This window comes from Myotis myotis, unplaced genomic scaffold (genome assembly GCF_014108235.1).
Source record: "Myotis myotis isolate mMyoMyo1 unplaced genomic scaffold, mMyoMyo1.p scaffold_m19_p_12, whole genome shotgun sequence".
In the NCBI taxonomy this organism is placed as follows: Eukaryota; Metazoa; Chordata; class Mammalia; order Chiroptera; family Vespertilionidae; genus Myotis; species Myotis myotis.
The window spans coordinates 13,988,609-14,009,801 of NW_023416316.1; the positions used below are offsets into that span (position 1 = coordinate 13,988,609).

A 21,193-nucleotide genomic window follows, 5' to 3' on the forward strand; every position below is an offset into this window, starting at 1 on the left:
AGGAGGACACGCCCCCCAGCTCCGCCCAACCGCCCTTCTCGTGCAGACGGTGGGTGGGCGCTACCCGCCGGGCCCCTGAGCTGAGGGGCGTGGCCGGCGGGGTGAGGCGTCCCCCGGGTCGGGGGTCGGGCCTAGGGGCATCCCCCGAAAGGCGGAAGCGGGGCGAGGCTATCACAAAGCTTGCGGCCGGGTCTCAAGCTATTGGGGAGGGGGCTGACGGGATGGCCTGAGGAAAAGGTGCGAATAAGAAAAAGGCACTCTTCTGGGCCGACGAATGAGAGAAGAAAATGGCGCCTTCCCTGGACGGGTGGGTCCGAGTGGAGGGGAGGACGCGGAGGGGCACCCGGTGGGCAAAGCGAGGGCGCCGAGGCCACCCCTGGTCTGTAGGACCGAGGTTGTGAGGGGAAGGAACCGACGCGAGGCCACCCCTGGTCTGTAGGACCGAGGTTGTGAGGGGAAGGAACCGACGCGACCACCCTCCGGTCCTGGAATGAGCTCGAATGAGGTGCGTGACGTCCTGGGAGAGCACCTGCCGTCTGCCGGGCGGCGTGCCCGTTGGTGGGTCCCGCGGGCAAGGCACAGCCCGGGCGCCGTCCTCACGGCGTTTATAGCCTGTGGACAAACGGGTTCATTTGTTGAACAAACTAACCGAGCCATTGCCCGCGGCGAAGAACGCGGTGCTGCGAACGAGGCACCTAGAGAACAGCAGTGGCACCTCCTTCAGTTAGGGGGCGAGGGGAGCCGTGGCAGGAGGTGGCATGGAGACCTGCCCTGCCCGGTGGGAAGGTGCCCGCCTTGGGGCGGGGACGCGCGGGGCGGGAGGCCGGAGAGGCTCTCCCAGGCCGGCGGGCAGCGGGTGCGCGTTATTCCCCAGCGCGGGCCGCCTGCGGGGCTGTGGCTGAAGCCTCACATTGGGAAACCAGGCTATGTCTCATCCTCCCTGAGCTGTCCTAATGCCGGTTGTTCAAAGTGCCATGTGGATGTACATCGCAAGGTGCTCTTTTAAAGACCTTTTAGTTTGAAATGAATATCGATTCACGGGGCGTTGCAGAGAGATCCTGTGTGTTTCCCTACCTGGTTTCCGCCCCCCCCCCCCCATAGTTACATCAAGTAGTTTACACGGAAGCCAGGAAACTGGCAGTGGCATAATGTGTATGGACAGTCCTACACCATCTTATCTCCTGCACCGACTTGTGTAATTACCACGGCAATCCAGGTGCACAGCTGTTCCATCGCCTCGGAGATCTCCCTTGTGAGGATTTCCTTCCTTCCTTCCTTCCTTCCTTCCTTCCTTCCTTCCTTCCTTCCTTCCTTCCTTCCTTCCTTCCTTCCTTCCTCCCTCCCTCCCTCCCTCCCTCCCTTCCTTCCTTCCTTCCTTCCTTCCTTCGTCCTTGTGGTCAGTTGCCGGAGACCAGTTCCAGCATGTCATAATTTCAAGAGTTTCATCAAAAAGTTGATGAGACTTGGGGACTCAACGGGGTTGAGTCACACATGTAGTCACCGGTTGGGAATGGCTGAAGGCATTTCCCCAAACCTGAATAGGATACATTAAATTGATTGTGGCTGCCAGACAGTTAAAGGGCATCTTAATCTACATGTTATTGCCTCCTGCTGGCCAAACACCTGAACAGCGTAGGCTAATTCCCCCATTCTGACAATGGACTCTGTACCAAACCCTGACCCTTTGAAGTGTATATCACTGCCTCCCCTCAGGACAATTTGTGTTGATAAAAAGCATGGGGTCCTGGGGACAAGGAGAACCTAAGACCTTAGACTTTAAGACCTTAGAACTAAGCTCCTTTAGCTAAGCTCCTCTGACCCCCAAATGCCTTTCGAAATTATATCTCATCTCCGGACTCTTTATTAGTCTCTGGACTCTTTAATCCACACACGGTCTTGTCCAGATTCCTGAACCCTTCTTGATGCTGGGACAAGAACCCCGGCAGTCAGTATGTGGCTGTATAATTCCTAACCCCGGCAGTCCGTATTTGGCTGTATAATTCCTAACACTTTGTGGAGTTTGGGTCATGTAAAACATTAGACTCTCTGGTTTTAGCTCTGGAGCCCTGTGGCTGTCCAGGGGAAACGAGGACACACAATTGTGACAGGTGTTGAGAGCAGCTGATCGCCATTGCTCTGGGGTGCAGACTTGACTACTAGTATGTGATAAAAGCCTAATGCAGAGCTCCCCAGGTGACTTCCAGTCACTTCCTTAACTTTAGATACAAATGCCTTTATATTCATGAGGGTGAAGTACAGCTTGTATCATCCCTTGGTTTATCAGCCTGCTGGATAAGATAAAGAGGGCAGTGTAGTGATTTAATTGCCTTTCTTTTCTAAATCATCCTTGAGAAAGTCTGCAGCTTCATTTTTTTTTTTTTTTTTTCCCCATTTGCCATGGAAAAGCCCAGAGGCATGAACTTCCTGTTTATGCTGTGGTTCCCAAGAAAGAGAAGCAAACGTAGTAGAGGAGAGCTTGGTTGCAAATTGCATATTGTGAAAAAAAAAAAAAAAGTACTTAACTTTTATTTTTGCTGGAAAGGAAAATACTTCAAAATGAATTTCATGTTTGTATTCCTCCTACCTGCTACCTTGTCTCAGGCCTCTACGCAAGCCCAATAGCATCATTTCTGGAGAATTAGAAAAGAGACCTCTCCCTTTGGGGCAAAGACTTTGGTAAACCTCTGTTGGCTCTAGTTTTAGATTGCATCAATGTGGGAGCTGATCCCAAGCTCAACACTGAAAAAAAGTTTTGACGTGATTTTTCAATTACTTTCAGAATGGATGAGAATTTCCAGATTTTGATTTCAAAATGCTGACTTCCACTTGCCCGTGAAACTGGTGGATTCTGGCTTTCTCATGTATATTCTATATAAATGTATTTATTAAACATACTTTAAAAATAAATGTTAGCGTATCATCCTCTCCCTTGGGGGGAACTTCTAACCTTAAAATTTCTTCTTGTAATTATTAGAAGTTAGAATGAATTTTGAAAACTTTATGCTTTAGAAACAGAGGCATAAAATTACAAATAATTTGAAGAGAGAATTACTTATAACCTCTACAGACCTAGTATAATTATGGTGATTTTTTCTTTAGCTGTTATTTAAAGGCTGTTTGCATATAAGTTAAAATCAGAGTACTTTATATATTCCATATTTCTTTTGTGTTTTATTTTGATGTCATTACCCTAGCATATTCAAGATACCAAATTAAATATTGATTGATGGTGATAGTGATGACATTAAGACATGGAAATCAATTTGAAAACAGACATGCACCATGAATCCATAATTGAATAAGTCAGAAGGAAATTTAATTAGTCTTTTTTCCTGTGTCCACACAAGAAATGCTTTAATAAGAACAACAGGAAACCCTTTATTTTTTTCTTTAAATTGTAAATCTAGGCTGTTCTTTTTTTCTTTTTTTTTTATAGTAGCAACATTACAATTATGAAGTGGCAACGAAAATAATTTTATGGTTGGGTTAGGCTGTTCTTAATATCTTTAGTGAAATCAGCTAACCAGATACTTTTGAGGGAACAGCAATACCAGCAAGTTACATCTGTGTGTGGTATTTTCCCCAGGATGGGCCTAATAATTTTGATCTGTTTCTCTATGTGGACTAGTTTACATTTATTGTATTACAGCAGCTTTTTTGTCTTCTTAGTTCCCATAAGGAAGTTACTCCAGGAATTGAATCATAACAGGAGTTTCACCAGAGGATTTTATAGATTTGGGCTGTGGTGGCAGATGAATTACACCACAGCACTTGGTCAGAGCCCAGGTTCTCAGGTGTTATGAAAACAAAAAAAGCATTACTGAAACATTGGTGGTATTTAATAGAGTCATCTAAGGAAGAATTTTATTAATTTGCTTTATTTATTAGTTGACTCAGCAAGTATTTATTGAACACCTACTATATGTCAGGCATTGTTCTAGGTGCTTGAGATACAGAAATGAACAAAAAAGACAAAAATTCCTGCCCTCATGGAACTTATGTTCTATTCCTTTTCACATGTATTGGTTTGCTAGGGCTTATATATCAAAGTACCACAGACTGGATGGCCCAAACAATAGAAATTTATTTTTCTTACAGTTCTGGAGTTGAGAAGCCCAAGATCAAGCAAGGTTCAGCAGAGTTGGTTTTGTGTAAGGGGCCCGAAGAAGGATCTGTTCCCGGCCTCACTCGTTGACTTGTAAGTGGCTATCTTCTTGCTGTATCTCTTTATGTGTCCAAATGTCCTCTTATAAGGACACCAGTCATATTTGATTAGGGAACCACTCTAATGACCTCATTTAAACTTAAATACCTCTTTAAAGACCCTATCTACAAATGCAGTCACATTCTGAGGTACTAGGCTTTAGGACTTTAACTTATGAATTTTAGAGGGTATACAATCCAGCTTATAGTATCACATATGACTATGATGTATCCAAATCTTTGTCCTGCTTGTTTTCTCATATCTGCATCTCTGAGATATTCAAAGCCATTTATTCTTCCCTGACAGATGTGTACAGGTGACCTGAAATTATGTGTGATTATTTTTCTAGACATGATTTTTTTGTAATATATACTGAAAGTAAGTTCTTGATTAGGGAAGATTACTCTCCTTGAATGTTGCTCCATCTAGTGTTTACCATATTCTACTATTTTTGTCAAAGTTATACAAATGAATAAAGGGGAAGTATGTTGGAGGAGGGATTCTCTATTCAACAGGTTATTATTCTCAGGGCACTAAAAAATATACTTTCCAACATTGTATGTGGAAGGATAGAGAGGCTCAGATTGAAAGAGAAATTTCAAAGATATTAGCTGACTAGTTGAGGGAACCAAGAGAGCCTGGGTATTTCATGACAGGTAAGGAACTTGACCTCTTGCAGAAGTTGGCATTACGTGGATGGTTGAAGGGCCAGTTTTTTAATCCACAAATAGGATATATCTCTTCATTTACTCAAGTCTTCTTTTATGTCTCTAAGTCCTCTGTGATATTTTAATGATAAACACTGAAATTGAACTAAAGATAAATTAAAAGTTTATTCCTGATAGAATCCACATCCCCTGAAAAGTTAAAATGGTCTAAATATAAGATTTTAAAATTAGTACTGAACATAGGGGTGTGGTTACTAAAAGTGAAAGCATATATAGGAATTAAAGAAATAATTTTTTTCCTTTCACTTTTACTTTTTTCTTTGAAATATAAAAGTGATGTTTTATCTCCTGTAAACATTGGTTTCTTGATAATACAAAAATATAAACTTTTTCTACTAGAAGAAAAGAAGTTTAAGAACTATTGCTGTGTTCAGTTCTATTTTTATTATTTATTAAGTAAATCTACATAGACTTAGAGGAAAAGAGTAAGACTATACACTAAATCATGTCTAGGAGTCTTTGCTATAATTTGCATTTTATAAAATTAAACTGATTTTATACAAATTTCCTCAAAAAGTAATAAAGTTAAATTATGATTAGCATTCAACAAAGTGATTGTAATTCAATATAGTGGAACTTGAGGCCCAATACATGAAATTCGTGCACTGCGTATGGGTGGGGGGAGGGGGTCCCTCAGACCCGCCTGCACCCTCTCACAGTCTGGGATCCCTTGGAGGATGTCTGACTGTCGGCTTAGGCCTGCTCCCCGCAGTTGGACATCCCTCTCACAGTACAGGACCCTTCGCTCCTTACTGCCCACCTGCTTGCTGCTCCTTACCACTCAGCTCGCTGCTCCTCAGCCACCGCCACTGCGCTCACCAGCCGTGAGCCCAGCTTCTGGCTGAGCAACGCTCTTCCTGTGGGAGCACACTGACCACCAGGGGGCAGTTCCTGCATTGAGCATCTGTCCCTGGTGGTCAGCGCGTATCATAGTAACTGGTCGTTCCGCCTTAACAGTCACTTAGGCTTTTATTATATAGGTTATTTTTTAAAATGTAAATGCTACCATGTTTATATAGACTGACAATACAGTATTTCATAAAAGTGTTTGATTGTGTCAGTGATTTTTTTTTTTTTTGCCCCCTAGAGTAAAGCTAATCAGTTTATGCTCTGTATGTGGTCATTGAGTCATTTTTAGGTCTAATTTATTCAGGTGATGAAATCATCACAAAACTTTTCTAAGAATTCTAAACCTTCCAAAGTGACAGAAAGCTATGTTTTGCCTCAATAGTACCAGGAGGAATATTGGGTATGCACAATTTTGTGGCTGCAAGAAAGGTGATGGTATTCAGTGGAGTTTATGTTCAAAAGAAGCCTTCTCTCAGGTTCCTTCATGTAATTCTTAATTTAGGCGCAGATGGATTACAGTGCTAACCAGAGAGCAAGGAGTGAAGTGTAGAAGCAAGAGCAAAAGATGATGTTTTCTAAATCCTGAAGTGATGCTAGGCAGTTTGTAAATTGGTGCATTTTGTTCTTGACATCCTTTTATAACTTTTATCTACCTCTCTTCTACTTCATAGTGCTTGGTGCTTATTCCCCTAATCACTACATTGTCCCACATCTAAGCTTGTTTTTTCTCCTCAAAGTTCTTTTGCATAAAAATTACCTACCTTCCTCTCCTGGGTATCTCTGATATTTTTATAAAAAGGACCATCATTGAATTTATCCCCCCTATTGAGTATACAAATTATTAATAACCAACCTTTTAACATTTCCAAATATAATTGCTATTTTTAAGAATGCCTATTTACACCTAATAAATTTAAATTTGAAAATTTCTTTCATTATAAGGATGTAAAAAGAAATTCAGGCAGTTCCTTTTACATGTCCAATTATTAAGTTTAACAAAAAACAAGGCAGGCTTGGACACCTCAGGAATCAGTTTGGGTCAGTTGGCCAGGCAAAGAACTTGAACTGACTGAAACTAGCCAAAGGCAACCAAAACTTGAATGGGTAGAGAGGGCAGTTAAAATATACACTATGGTTTCTTGACCAGTTGTGTAAATGATGAATATAGCCCTTTGTATATTTGCTCTCTTTCTCTTGTCCTCTCGTCTTTCACCTTTTTATATAAATTTTTTTTTGTTTAATCCTCACCTGAGTATTTTTTTTCTCCCATTGATTTTTAGAGAGAGTGGAAGGGAAGCAGGGAGGGAGGGAGAGAGAGAGAGACAGAAACATCCATGTGAGAGACACATCAATTGGTTGCCTCGTGCACGGGCCTGACTGGGGGCCAGGTATGGAACCTGCAACCCAGGTACATACCCTTGACTGGGAATCGAACCCAAGACCCAAGTGTGTGGGCTGATGCTTTACCCACTGAGCTATATTGGCCAGGGGTCACTTTTTTTTTTTTTTAAGAAAAAAATTTTAGAGCAGTTTTAGGTTTACAATAAAATTGAGAGGAACGTACAAAGATTTCCCATGTACTCCCTGCCCACACGCATGTATAGACTCCTCCATTATGAACATTCCCCACCAGAGTGGTATGTTTTTACTACAGACAAACCTACATGGGCACATCGTAATCACCCAAAGGGTTCACTCTTGATGTAGTTCTGTGGGTTTGGACAAATACATAACATGTATCTATCATAATATCATACAAACTATTTCACTGCCCTAAAAGTCATCTGCCCCACGCATTCATCTCTGTCCCCTAACCCTGACTACAACTGATCTTTTTATTATCACCATAGTTTCACCTTTTCTAGAATTTAGTTGAAGTCATAAAGAGTGTATTCTTTTCTCATCTTTTGTTTTTCCTACAATTTTATGTGTGTATTGGTATTGATTTTGTTTTCCAATTAGTGACTAGGTTGCAATTTTTTCTTTATATGCATTATTATAATTTTTATTACTTTTTTAATAGATTATGCATCTATGTGGCTCAAAACAATATAGGGCCTATATTGAGAATTCTCTATCCTGTCTCCGTCTACCTTGTTCTCCTTTGTCCTGCCCTTATTAGTAACCGCTATGATCAGTTTCTTGTGTGTCTTTTTTAATGCAAAAACACACATGTTCTTTCTTCTACTTCCTACATGAGAGATCACATACTATTTATACTATTCTATGCTTTGTTTTTTTTCAGTGAATAATATATATTAGGGCATAGAGAATTTCCTTGTTCTTTTTTACAGCTCTGTTGATGTCCCAATGTTTATTTAACCAGTTCCCTATAGAGACTGACTTGGGTTTGTTTCTCATTTTTGGCTTTGAATAACCTGTACAACCCTCATTCTGTAGGTGTGTAGGTATATTTGTATAAACAGTTCCAGAAGTGGGAGAGTTGCAGAATATTGAACTAATATTACAATGCACATAGAGAGGGATTAGCTGTCATCTGTTTTGATAGTCAGGGACAACCGGGAAAATAGCAACTGCTTCTAGTGTTTGCAATAGAGAAAATGTAATTCAGGGAAGTGGTTTCCAGGTGATAGAAGAACGGAGTGCTTATTGAGAAAGTAAAGCAACCCAGATATTAGTAACAGCAGAAGAGCCACTGCTTGTAATCTGGAAAGACAAAGATAAGAAGGCTGTGTTACTGAATCCCAGAGCTGGGGTCATCTGTTGGAGGCTAGGAATTCTAGTGGGAGCTATGGCCCCTAAGGAGTTAGTCACTACCAAAGAATTCCCTAGAATAGAGAGGGAGAGAAATATCCTCGTTTATTCCTTCCCTTCCTGGTTCTCCAACCTTTCAGAAAGCAGCTGATAGTGAGCCAGTTAATAGAGGTAATTCTATGGAGACAATAGAAAGATCAGTTAATATAGTACAGAGCAGAGCAATGAAAGGGCAAAGAATGGATTTGAGGAGATATGATATGTATCTATCATAATATCATAAAAACTATTTCACTGCCCTAAAAGTCATCTGCCCCACGCATTCATCTCTGCCCCCCAACCCTCTTCTATCATTTGTTCCATATTTCTTTGTGTTTAGCTAGTACTGAAGGGAGTTGGCAAGCTGTCTCAGTCAGGATACACTCAGAACAACAAAAAAACACATTAGGTCTTTCAACAGAGAGAATTTAATGTAAAGAATTGGTTATGCGGTTTTGGAGAACTGAAAAAGCAAAAAAGGGGATAGTGAGCTAACCCAGAGATAGGAACTATAGGATGAAGCTACCACTCCTAGCTTAGGGGAGACAAAAGCAAGCTTGAAGGAGAGGCCCATCCGACCTCTGAGGAGGGGCTACTGCCGAACTATTGCTGATATCTTTGATTAGGTATGATGAGGCTGACTCTAGGAATGCTCCTCCTTCCCTCAAAAGCTGAACATTATCATTGATAACTAATAGTCAGGAAAGAAATGTCTTTTTTCTCTCTCATTAGCCTTGCAGAATTAAACAGGAAGTCAACTGGCAAAGTTGAAATATAGTTCTCAAAATCTGCTCTAGCATCACAAAACAGAATATAAAAGTATGGGTTTGGACCAAAAGAAAAATGGTTTAATAACTGAAACAGCTCATCACTTTGCCTACTCAATATCCATACACAACTTTCTACATCTATTTCAACTTCCCATACATCAATAACAAATTTCAGCTTTTCTTTAACAAGATATAATTATCCTTTGTATAAATAGGCACTCTCACCTCCCCCACCCTGCAAAATAAAAGGTCCCAACCCTGACTGCTGTGGCTTAGTTGGTTGGAGTTTTGTTCCATACTCTGAGGTTTGATTCAGGGCACATACCCAGGTTGCAGGTTCAATCCCCAATTGGCGCACGTGCATGCAGGGGGCAATGGATTGATGTTTCACTTCCCTCCCTCCCTCTCTCCCTCCCTTCCTCTAAAAAAAAAAAATCAATGAAAAGCATGTCCTTGGATGAGGATTGAAAAAAAAAGAAAGAAAAGGTCCCAATTGTCATTAACATTAATCTCTAAATTAGTGGTTCTCAACCTTCCTAATGCCGCAACCCTTTAATATAGTTCCTCATGTTGTGGTGACCCCCAATTTCATTGTTACAAATTGAACATAATGAAAGCATAGTGATTAATCACAAAAACAATATATAATTATATATGTGTTTTCCGATGGTCTTAGGCGACCCCTATGAAAGGGTTGTTTGACCCCCAAAGAGGTCGCGACCCACAGGTTGAGAACCGCTGCTCTAGATGATGTTAGTAGTTACTCCTCAATTTCAGTTAGAGTCCCTCTTGAATATTCAGTAACCTAAAGATGAAATTTTAAAGTTAACCCCTTCCATTAATTTGTAAAATTATAATGGGAAAGAAGAAGAAGAAAACGTTAATATATATAAAAATACATAAACACACACATATACATTAAGCAAAGAAGAAACTAATGTTTAGATATAGACCTTTTTCCTATCTAGTCATGACCCTGTAGTTGATATTTGTCACTTCCTTCTTCCTCTACTCGTTTCATGTTTCCTTTGCACTGAGCCAGCACCTATACCAGGTGATGTGATCCAAGCTTCATTCCTGAAGGCTCTGACTCTGCAGTGGTCTTGCCTTTTTCTTTTCTTTTCTTTTCTTTTCTTTTCTTTTCTTTTCTTTTCTTTTCTTTCCTTTGCTTTCCTTTCCTTTCCTTTCCTTTCCTTTCCTTTCCTTTCCTTTCCTTTCCTTTCCCTTTCTTTCTTCTTTCTTTCTTTCTTTCTTTCTTTCTTTCTTTCTTCTTTCTTCCTTCCTTCCTTCCTTCCTTCCTTCCTTCCTTCCTTCCTTCCTTCCTTCCTTCCTTCCTTCCTTCCTTCCTTCCTTCCTTTCTTTCTTTCTTTCTTTCTTTCTTCTTTCTTTGTTACAGTAATTTTACACTAACTTGTACTGGAGAATGTAGAGGAGAAAATGAATATACTTGCCACAAAGGAGTTAGACTTGACAGACTTGGTGACTGACAACATATGGAATGGGAGGAAAGAAGAAAAATCTGTACATGTGTTAACAATTTTATACTATGGGACACAGTTCAGATAGATCTGGGCTAAATGTAGAGTTACCAACTGCCCTGGTTTGCCCTGGACTAAGATTTCCTGGAACCTAAGACTTCCTTTGCTAAAACTGGGAAAGTGCCTGGCAAACTGGGACCAGTTGGTCCCCGCCTAGCCTAACATGAACTATCAGGGCAGATTAGTGATAGGAGCTTCTTGGCATGAGCACTGAGTCAGTCATCTTCTGGAATAACCAGTCCTTAGGAAGTGAGCAATCAAGATGCCTTTATTTATTTATTTATTTATTTATTTATTTATTTATTTATTTATTTTTTATATATATATATTTTATTGAGTTCCTACAGAGAGGAAAGGAGAGAGATAGAGAGTTAGAAACATCAATGAGAGAGAAACATCAATCAGCTGCCTCCTGCACACTCCCCACTGGGGATGTGCCCGCAACCAAGGTACATGCCCTTGACCGGAATCGAACCCGGGACCCCTCAGTCCACAGGCCAACGCTCCATCCACTGAGCCAAACCGGTTTCGGCAAGATGCCTTTAACTTGTCCCAGTAAGAGAGCCGTTAATGATGCAGGGAAATGGTGGTTCTTAAAACTCCATGGGGCCATTCAAATATGTCCCCAAACCTTAGAGCTCATGGATCCAGTACGGGTTTTAGGAAGAGAGGATGTTGGAAGTAAAATCTGTAACTGCCTCTAATGGTGCAACCCAGATGGGACAGATTCTTTCTCACCACAGCTCTGGAAACTTGAGGGCTTTAGTGTATTGGTGACTTCAGTTGAAGATAGGTTGGGGGTTTCAAAGGATGGGAGGCGGAATTTGGTAACGTACTGGCATACTGCAGAGCTGAAATAGTTGGCAGGGCAGAATAACATTTATACACATGGGCACAAATTAGTGAAGCTTGAGTTGTACAACAAGCAGAACATCAAAAGCCTGGGGAGGGGGAGGCAACGCTTTAGACTTTTTTGAAGCCATTCAGTAAGGACAGGATAGGTTGATTAAGCTTACTTTCTTTGTAATATTGCGCCATCTAGTGTTAATTCTCATGTTCTCCTTTGTTCCAGTTAGATTATAAAAAAACAGATGAATTAAAAACCTGAGGACAGTTTCCAAAGTCATCAGTCATTTTTTTGTATTTGTTCATGTGATTGAATGCTTTCTATATGCCAGTTATTTTTCTAGACATTGGAATTACAGCTGTGAACAAAACGGACAGAAATCCTGAACTCATGGAAGCTTACATTCTTGTGGGGAGAAAGACAATAAAGAAAAATGAGTAAAATATATGCTATGCTATATAGTTATAAATGTTAAGGAAAAAAATAAATCAAGGAAGGAGTAATTGTGTTTAAAATTGGGGGGGGGGAGGGAGCTCTATAATTTAGATCAGATGATCAGGGAGGCCTCACTGAGAAGACTACTTCTAAGTAAAAAAACACACAAAAAAAACCCCAGAATAATGAGGGAGCATTCCAGGCAGAGGGCCTGAGGTGAAGGCATGTCTGAGTTTAAGGTGCGGCAAGGAAGAATATACTGAACTAGGAGAAAGTATTAGGAGATGAGGGTCTTGGGATTATAGTAAGGACTACCCCATTCTGAGTAAGATGGGAAATCATAACAGTTTTGAACAGAGGCATGGTTTTACAAAGTAATATACAAAGTGTGGGAAAAGTAGGTTGAAAGTTGTGAATATGCAAAACACAGAGCTCATTTTTATATTGTTATTTATTAACTAGTAGTCCAGTGCACGAAATTCATGCACTGGGGTAGGGGTGGGGGGGAAAGGGCCCCTCAGTCTGGCCTTCACCCTCTGCAATCTGAGACCCCCTCAGAGAATGTCCAACTACCTGTTTGTGCCCACACTTTTAACAGATAACAGCTCCATTGTTCTTTCTTTCTTATGCTTAAAACCATTGGAATTAGTAGATATTCAAAGTGTGTATACATTTTTGGGGGACACCCTGTATATCTCTAGTCAGCGGTGAAAGAAACCAACAGCAGATTTGGAACCCCCAGACAGGGAACCTCGCTCACTCCCCACATGTCTCCCCACTTCACTTTCCACCTTCGTGGGCAGCAGGAGAATCAACGTTTTCTCTCATTAATTTGGAAAAGCATGTCCTGTCACCCGCTGCCCGGCAGGAGTGCGCTAGGCCCCAAGCAAGTGAGGCTCAGTCAGGGCAGCCTTTGCTCATGGGTGCTGGCACCCAAAGTGCATATTCCTCCTCTACAGTCGTCCCAGCTATCCCACTGTTTCACTGAGAGGACGGAATTCCTCTCCACCTCTGGGTTCTTGATCTTGAACGCTGACCGAAGGCACCTCAGAGAGGGCCGCCTGCGCCCACCAGGTGTGTCAGTCTGCATCTGCTCCCACCTCAGCACCTGCATTAACCCCCTAGAGGTGATCTCATAGCAGCACTGGCCTCCGTGGGAACAGGGCATCACCACTCCGCCCTCTCACTGTCATCTCACAGACGCCCACCCTCAGCACCCAGAACACCCAGACACTCTCCAAAGGACGTGAGCACATCAGAGGGGATGTGTGCACATCCTGTGGGGGTGTTAGGCATGCTGGGTTGATGGAAGTGCAGTGAAGGCGGGGGGCGGGGGGGGACTTGTGCATGCCTTGGTTTGCAACTGTTGCAGGCACGGGAGGGTGACAGTGTGCTGGGGGATGTTCGCACACCAGGGGGGGATGTGCACACCGGAGGCCTCTGGCTTTGCAGATCCACAAACCCCCGTGGTGCAGCCAGGAGGACGTCAGTGTGGCCCACCACGGTGGCTGTCCCTGAGATCCTGCACCTTCTGGGCCAGGAGGCGGATCTTGCGCAGCCACTCCTGGGTGCTGATGGCCTGCAGGCGCTACTTCATCTCAGCCTGCAGGCTCCGCTTGGCGCGCTCACAGCTGTCACCACTGCCATGTGGGGAGTATAGGCCGCCCTCCGCAGGCCTGCCTCCCCTGTCCAGAGGCTCTCTGCGCTGCTCACCTGCCCAGAGTGACTAGGGCTGGGTGGAAGCCAGGCATCCTGCCCTGCCCAACCCCGGCCGATCCGCCCCTGTGCGAGCTGCCGCCCCACCAGGAAGGTTCACGGGTCCGGGTCCCAGGACTGTGGACAGCCTCAAGCACTGCCCCCCGCCTGCCAGGTCATGGACCCGGGTCCCAGACCGCGGACAGCCTCAAGTGCTGCCCCGGGCCATCCAGGTCATGGATCCGGGTCCCAGACCCTGGACAGCCTCAAGCGCTGCCCCCCGCCTGCCAGGTCACAGATCCGGTCCTGGACCACGGACAGCCTTGCCCGCTGCCACCCGCCTTCAGTATGCAAATTAGCTGCCATCTTGTTGCTTCAGGGTGGGAGTTCCCACTGGGGTGCCTGGCCAGTCTGGGTGAGGGGCTGAGGGCCGTTTTCAGGCTGGTGGGCAACTGAAGCTCCCAACTTCTCCTTTTTTTTTTCTTATTCTGGGATTTATTTACCTTCTATGGCTGTCACTGGAACTGAGAGCCAGCTTAGCTCTGAGGCCCGGCTGCAGCTCTGAGACCTCGGCTGCTGAAAGCAGTGATCTGGGTTTGTTTGGATTCTATAATTGTAACACTGTTGCAATCCTGCTGGCTGAAGCCTGGCTGTCCGAAAGCAGTTTCTGGGTTTTGTTTAACTTCTATACTTGCAACATTGTTTCTTAGACTGCAGCTCAGAGCCCAGTAGCGGCAGGCGGGGAACCTTGGCTTCCTCCTTCACTGGAGCAAGCAAAACCTCCTGTTCGCTTCAGCTGCCTGGCTGCCGGCCGCCATCTTGGTTCACAGTTAATTTGCATATCGCCCTGATTAGCCAATGGGAAGCATGTCAGAGCTACGGTTAATTACCATGTTTGTCTTTTATTATATAGGATTATTGTATTATTTTCCACACAAACAACTGTAAACCTAATTTTGCCCCACCCTGTATAAATGATAGCCTGTGAGATGTGTCCTTCCACAGATGTTTTTTTGCTAAACATTAGTCATTCACTCAATAAATATTTTTGCTGAAGTTTCCTATTTTTCATTTGTTTTGAGATAATTTGGAATTGCTTATAGTAACATTTTTTTGTGACTTCAATTTGTGACTATGGCTGTTCATTTTAGCATCTGATTTATCTCTATATTAGCATCAGTTGATTGCCTTTTCTTGTTTGGATTGTGATTTTTCTGGTTTTTGATATGATGAGTGATTTTTTAAAAATTCTAACATTTTGAATATTAAGTTTTAAGATCCTATATCCTATTTAAATCTTTTATTTCAGCAGGAGAAGTCACCTATTTATGTTTAGTACATAGTTCTTGGCTTACTTTTTTGGGCTGTGGTTCCAATGACAATATAGGTTTCAGAGCCTATACAACATTATTCTGGTCCACTTTGTTCAACTGGTGCCACCAGGGCTCCAGCTTGGTCCTGCTAATGCTGCCTGCAGAGGTGAAGTACACTTTCCCAGGCAGGTCCTGCTAGGTGGAGTGTGGGAGATTCTGGGCCATGGGGCAGTGAGTGCTTCCCTGAGCCTCTCTGGACCTCCTGTTCTTTGGGCCACCCAGTGCCTGCCTGACCACTGCTGGAATTGCCTGAGGGATGAAAGGTGCTCTCCTGGACTCCCCATGCCAGTGCCACTAGGTGGTGAATGGACAGAAAGTGCCTCCCATGGCCTTCTCTCTAGGTCACATGGTATCAATGGGCTTCTTACTGCATCTGTGCCAGTGCTGCTGAGTGAGGAAAGCATCAACCTGGGCCTCTCTTTGCTGCTGGTGGTAGTGGTGGGGGTCACCCTTTGCCACTGGATGGAGCCCAGGAGATGCTGGACATAGGTCTTCCTCTACTACTGAGTGGAGGGTCAAGAGACCTCCACTCTTGGGCCTGCTGGTGTTTCTAGATGGAATTCTCTGCCAACTCCGGTGCCGCTAGTGCAGGAAGAGCAGGCCAGCCAGGTATCAAGTGGAAATGGGGTTCCTCACTAGATCTCTGCTGGGCTACTTTTTTTTTTTTTTTTTTTGAGCCTGCAGCCAGAAATATCTGGCTTTTGCTAGAGAATTTTGTTTTGGTCTATGCCTTTTGGTGGTTCTGAGTTGTAGGACTCTCTGGTGTCCAGTCTGGAATATATGGGAGAAAAAGAAATCCCAGGAATTCACCTCCATGTTTTCCCTCAAGTACTAAGGTCCCTAGTCAGTCTGCCTAACTCTCCTTTTTTTCAGAATCTTTTTATGGTTGTCTGTAATTATGTCCTGGATTCTTAGTTATGTCCTGGATTCTTAGTTGTATTTAGAAGTGAATGACAGAGAAGAATGAGTCTATGTCATCTTGTCTAGGACCAGAAGTCACAAAATAGCAGATTGTTTTACTTTATACCTCTTTCCCCAATATACTTCTCTCTTTACATTTTGCTATAAATATCAAGAAGAAAGCTTGGAGAAAAAAAACCCCAGGAAAATGGCAGCCAAATAGGCAGGCCTATCATGCACCACATTCACCTGGAATTACCAACTGAGGTCCAGTTGAAGAGGAGACTTATATCAAGGAAGGACAGAAAACATCTGGAAACTGCATCTTCATAACAGCTTGCACAATGTGGTTGGGGTAACATAGTCAGCCAGCCTGAGAGGAGATTCCATCCATGACTAGGACAATAACATTCAAAACACAACTACAAAGGAGAACCAAAATAACTCAAGCAAAATACTTTTCTAGCACACCCAGCTCAGGAGATCTAAGAAACTGCACCACTGGGTCTCACAAAACACCTACTACATAAACCACCAAAACAAATCCTGGGAGGAATAGCAGCTTGATCTAATACATAGAAACAAATACAAAGGGACAGGAAAAATGGGGAGACAAAGAAACAACCCCCAATGAAAAAAGGAGGAATCTCCAGAAAAGGAACTAAATGAAATGGAGGCAAGCAATTTGTCATATAAAATATTCAGAGTAATTGTAATAGGGTGCTCAAACAATTCAGTGAGAACTACAAGCAATTTAATTAGAATTATAAGGAACTTAATGAGAATATTAAGGGACTTTATGATAATTAAACCAACATGAAAAGAGAGGTTGAAACAACATAGGTGATATAAAGAACACTCTGGAAGAATTCAACAGTACACTAGAGGAAGCTGAGGACCAAATCAGTGAATTAGAAGACAAGGTAGAAAAGAACACCCACTCAGAGCAGCAAATGGAAAAAAAAAAAATTGAAAAGCAGGAGGAGAGTTTAAGGGAGCTTTGGGACACCATGAAATATAACAACATTTGCATCATACAGGTACCAGTAGGAGAAGAATCCAAATAAGGAATAGAGAACCTGTTTGAAGAAATAATGGCAGAAGTTTTCTTTAACCTGGTGAAGGATAAAGTCACTCAAGTTCCAGAAACACAGAGAGTCTCAGCCAAGATGAACCCCAAATGATCCACACCTAGGCACATAATAATTAAAATGGCAAACATTGCCCTAACTGGTTTGGCTCAGCAGTCGGCCTGTGGACTCAAGGGTCCCAGGTTCGATTCCGGTCAAGGGCATGTACCTTGGTTGCAGGCACATCCCCAGTAGGGAGTGTGCAGGAGGCAGCTGATCGATGTTTCTCTCTCATCGATGTTTCTAACTCTCTATCCCTCTCCCTTCCTCTCTGTAAAAAATCAATAAAATATATATATTTTTAAAAATGGCAAACATTAAAGACAAAGAAAGAATCTTAAAGGCTAGGAGACATATGTAATACTCTTTGTAAAACTTTAAGCAATAAAACAATTAAAAATAAAAAAAGAATCTTAAAGGCTGCAAGAGAGAAACAGAAAGTTACCTACAAGGGAGCTCCCATTAAACTGTCAGCTTATTTCTTTTTTTTTTTTTTTTTAGTTTTTTTTTAATTTAGTTTTTTTCTTGAATTGCTTTTTATTTATTTATTTATTTTAAATTTATTGTTTAAGGTATTACAAATAGTAGGACATATGTTCCCTTTTTCCCCCCCCATTGACCTCCCCCTGGCCTCCCCTACCCCCCAGTACTTGCCCTCAAGTACTTACGTAAGTGTCTTACGTCTACTGGTTATGCTTATATGCATGCATACAAGTTCTTCGGTTGATCTCTTACCCCCCCTCCCCACAACCCTCCCCTACTTTCCCCTTGTAATTTGACAGTCTGTTCAATGCTTCTTTGCCACTATTTTTGTTCAACAGTTTCTAATGCTCTTTATATTCCATAAATGAGTGAGATCATGTGGTATTTATCTTTCACTGACTGGCTTATTTCACTTAGCATAATGTTCTCCAGTTCCATCCATGCTGTTGCAAATGGTAAGAATTCCTCCTTTTATACAGCAGCATAGTGTTCTATTGTGTAGATGTACCACAGTTTTCTAATCCATTCATCTGCTGATGGGCATTTAGGCTGTTTCCAAATCTTAGTTATTATAAATTGTGCTGCTATGAACATAAGGGTGCGTATATCCTTTCTGATTGGTGTTTCTATTTTCTTGGGATATATTCCTAGAAGTGGTATTACTGGGTCAAATGGCAGTTCCATTTTTAATTTTTTGATGAAACGACATACTGTCCTCCATAGTGGCTGCACCAGTCTGCATTCCCACCAGCAGGAAGGAGGGTTCCTTTTTCTCCACATCCTCTCCAGCTCTTGTTTGTTGATTTGTTGATAGCCATTCTGACAGGTGTGAGATGGCTTTGATTTTCATCTCTCAGATGATTAGTGACTTTGAGCATGTTTTCATATGTCCAGACACTGATTTCTAATCCTGCCCACAAAATCCCAGATCATAAATTGAGTGATTTTTCTTATACGAAGGGCACTAACTGTACAGATGATGTATTGTAGAATTGTGCACATGATACCTATATAATTTTGATAACCAGTGTCACCCCAATAAATTCAATATAAAGGGAAAGAATAGGAAGGCACTAACTGGACCACATGAGTCAGCAGCAAGCGGGAACCAAATTTCAGGAGATGCAGAAATGCAGATGGGTCCCAGTTGTCTTTTCTTAGTGATGATGGCCCTCCTTACTGAACAGTCAGCAGGAGACAGTTCAAATGCACTTAATAAAACTGCTGGGTGGGCAACCAAAGGGGAGGAATTAGAGCCCGGAGGGAAAACAGGTGTAACACGACTAGCAGCAGCCCCAAGTATAGGAAGGCTTGGCTTGTAGGTTGATGTAGTCCCCTTGGGTGGACAAAGACATATCTTCTTTGGAATTGCTCATCATCTTTTCAACGAGGACTCTCATGGCCTCATTAACATTTTTGTTCTCCTTGACAGATGTTTCTGTCCAACCCGTGAAACTGTTCTCCTTACTGAAATGGTCAACCTGGTCTCAGCTCACTGCCCAAGGGGACAGATCACACTTATTGGCCAAGAGCAGGCAAGGCACAGGCTCTCCATTGGGCAGTGTGAACTTGCTGTCCAGGTCCTGTTTCCATCTCTGGCTGTTGCTAAAGGTAGTGGCATTGGTAACATCAAACATAATAACACAGGCAGAGGCATCTCTATAGTACAGTCATGTCATAGATGTGAAGAAGCACTCCTGCTCATAAGAGTGCACTAACACAAGGAAACCAAGATGGCGGCATAGGTAAACACTGGAGATTGCTGCCTCGCACAACCACTTCAAAAATACAACTAAAAGACAAAACGGACATCATCCAGAACCACAGGAAGGCTGGCTGAGTGGAAAATCTACAACTAGAAGGAAAGAGAAAAGCACACTGAGACTCAGAGGAGGTGCAGTGTGGAAGTAAAGTGCAGAGGTACGGAGGTGCACGTGGAAAGGGCTGGCAACTGAGGACACGGTTGTCTTTTTCAATCGGGAGGGAGGCTCAAGCTCCCGACTGCTCTGAATTCCAGTTCCAGGTGACTCTCTGGGGACCTAGACTCATACGGGGAGAAACTGGACTGTTTGGCATCGGTCAGAACTTGAGGGCGGCTTTCTCTCAGAGGTGCTTGCAGCAATTACTGGGACACTGAGAAGCGGGGCCTGATAGGGCAGGACTGAGGAGCAGCCATAGCTGTTTGCTTCACCCTGTTGATCCCCTGAGACCCGCCCCACCCAAGCTCTGCACTGAGGCTTTTGCATATGAAAGGCCTGGCCCTTTGCAATCTGAAAATTACCTGACAAACTGCAGCTGGATCAGAGAAACCCAGAACATCCAAAAGAAGGCCCAAGGCCCCAGAGCAGGTTGCATTGCTTCACAGCTGGGCTCCTGCTGGGTAGCCTCAGGCAGAGGCTAAATTAGCACCTCCTTAGAAATCCAAGAGCCAGTGTACCCAGTGGTCAGAGTGGGACCATTCAGATTACAACTCTTCAGATCCATAAAGGACACACTCAGGGGGCAGACTGAGTGACCACCAAAGCCCCACTGAAACAAGTCTTGCCCTGGAGGGGTGTCTCCAGCTCAGAAGTTCTCCCACTACAGACACAGCTGATTCTCACAGCCCATTGGCCTGGAGGTCAATTCCTCCCAGTGATACCTACAACAATCAAGGCTTATCTACAACAAGACTGTGCACAAAGCTCACAAAGGGGTACACCAAGAGTGTCCACCTCAGGCAATTGGGGAGGCTGAGCCACTGGGCCCTATAAGACACCTAGCACACAAAGCCACTCTACCAACACAGGGAAGCATAAAAAATGCGGAGACAAAGAAACAGGTCACAAATGACAGAAATGGAGGAAAGCAAACGACTGGATATAGAGTTCAAAACCACACTTTTAAGGTTTTTCAAGAACTTTCTAGAAACCACCAATAAATTTAGTAAGACCCTCAAAAAGTCTGGTGAGACCGCCGATAAATGTAGTGAGATCCTCAAGAAATCTAGTGAGACTCTCGATGTTGTGATAAAGGACCAACTAGAAATTAAGCATACACTAACTGAAATAAAGAATATTATACAGACTCCCAACAGCAGACCAGAGGATCCTAAGAATCAAGTCAAAGATTTGAAATACGAAGAAGCAAAAAACACCCAACCGGAAAAGCAAAATGAAAAAGAATCCAAAAATACGAAGATAGTGTAAAGAGCCTCTGGGACAGCTTCAAGCGTACCAACATCAGAATTATAGGTGTGCCAGAAGAAGAGAGAGAGCAAGATATTGAAAACCTATTTGAAGAAATAATGACAGAAAACTTCCCCTACCTGGTGAAAGAAATAGACTTATAGGTCCAGGAAGCGCAGAGAACCCCAGACAAAAGGAATCCAAAGAGGACCACACCAAGACACATCATCATTAAAATGCCAAGAGCAAAAGACAAAGAGAGAATCTTAAAAGCAGCAAGAGAAAAACAGTCAGTTACCTACAAGGGCATACCCATATGA

General features: G+C 43.0%; 1 long non-coding RNA gene and 1 pseudogene across 1 annotated transcript; one reads left to right on the forward strand and one right to left on the reverse strand.

Annotated features, from left to right (window-relative positions):
• Positions 1-27: 27 nt before the first annotated feature.
• LOC118667126 lies at positions 28-19,476 on the forward strand. Its single transcript, XR_004971164.1, has 4 exons — positions 28-505; positions 4,099-4,202; positions 5,386-5,387; positions 19,431-19,476. It is a non-coding gene; the product is annotated as an uncharacterized LOC118667126 (long non-coding RNA).
• LOC118667125 lies at positions 18,987-19,385 on the reverse strand (annotated as a pseudogene).
• Positions 19,477-21,193: the final 1,717 nt, after the last annotated feature.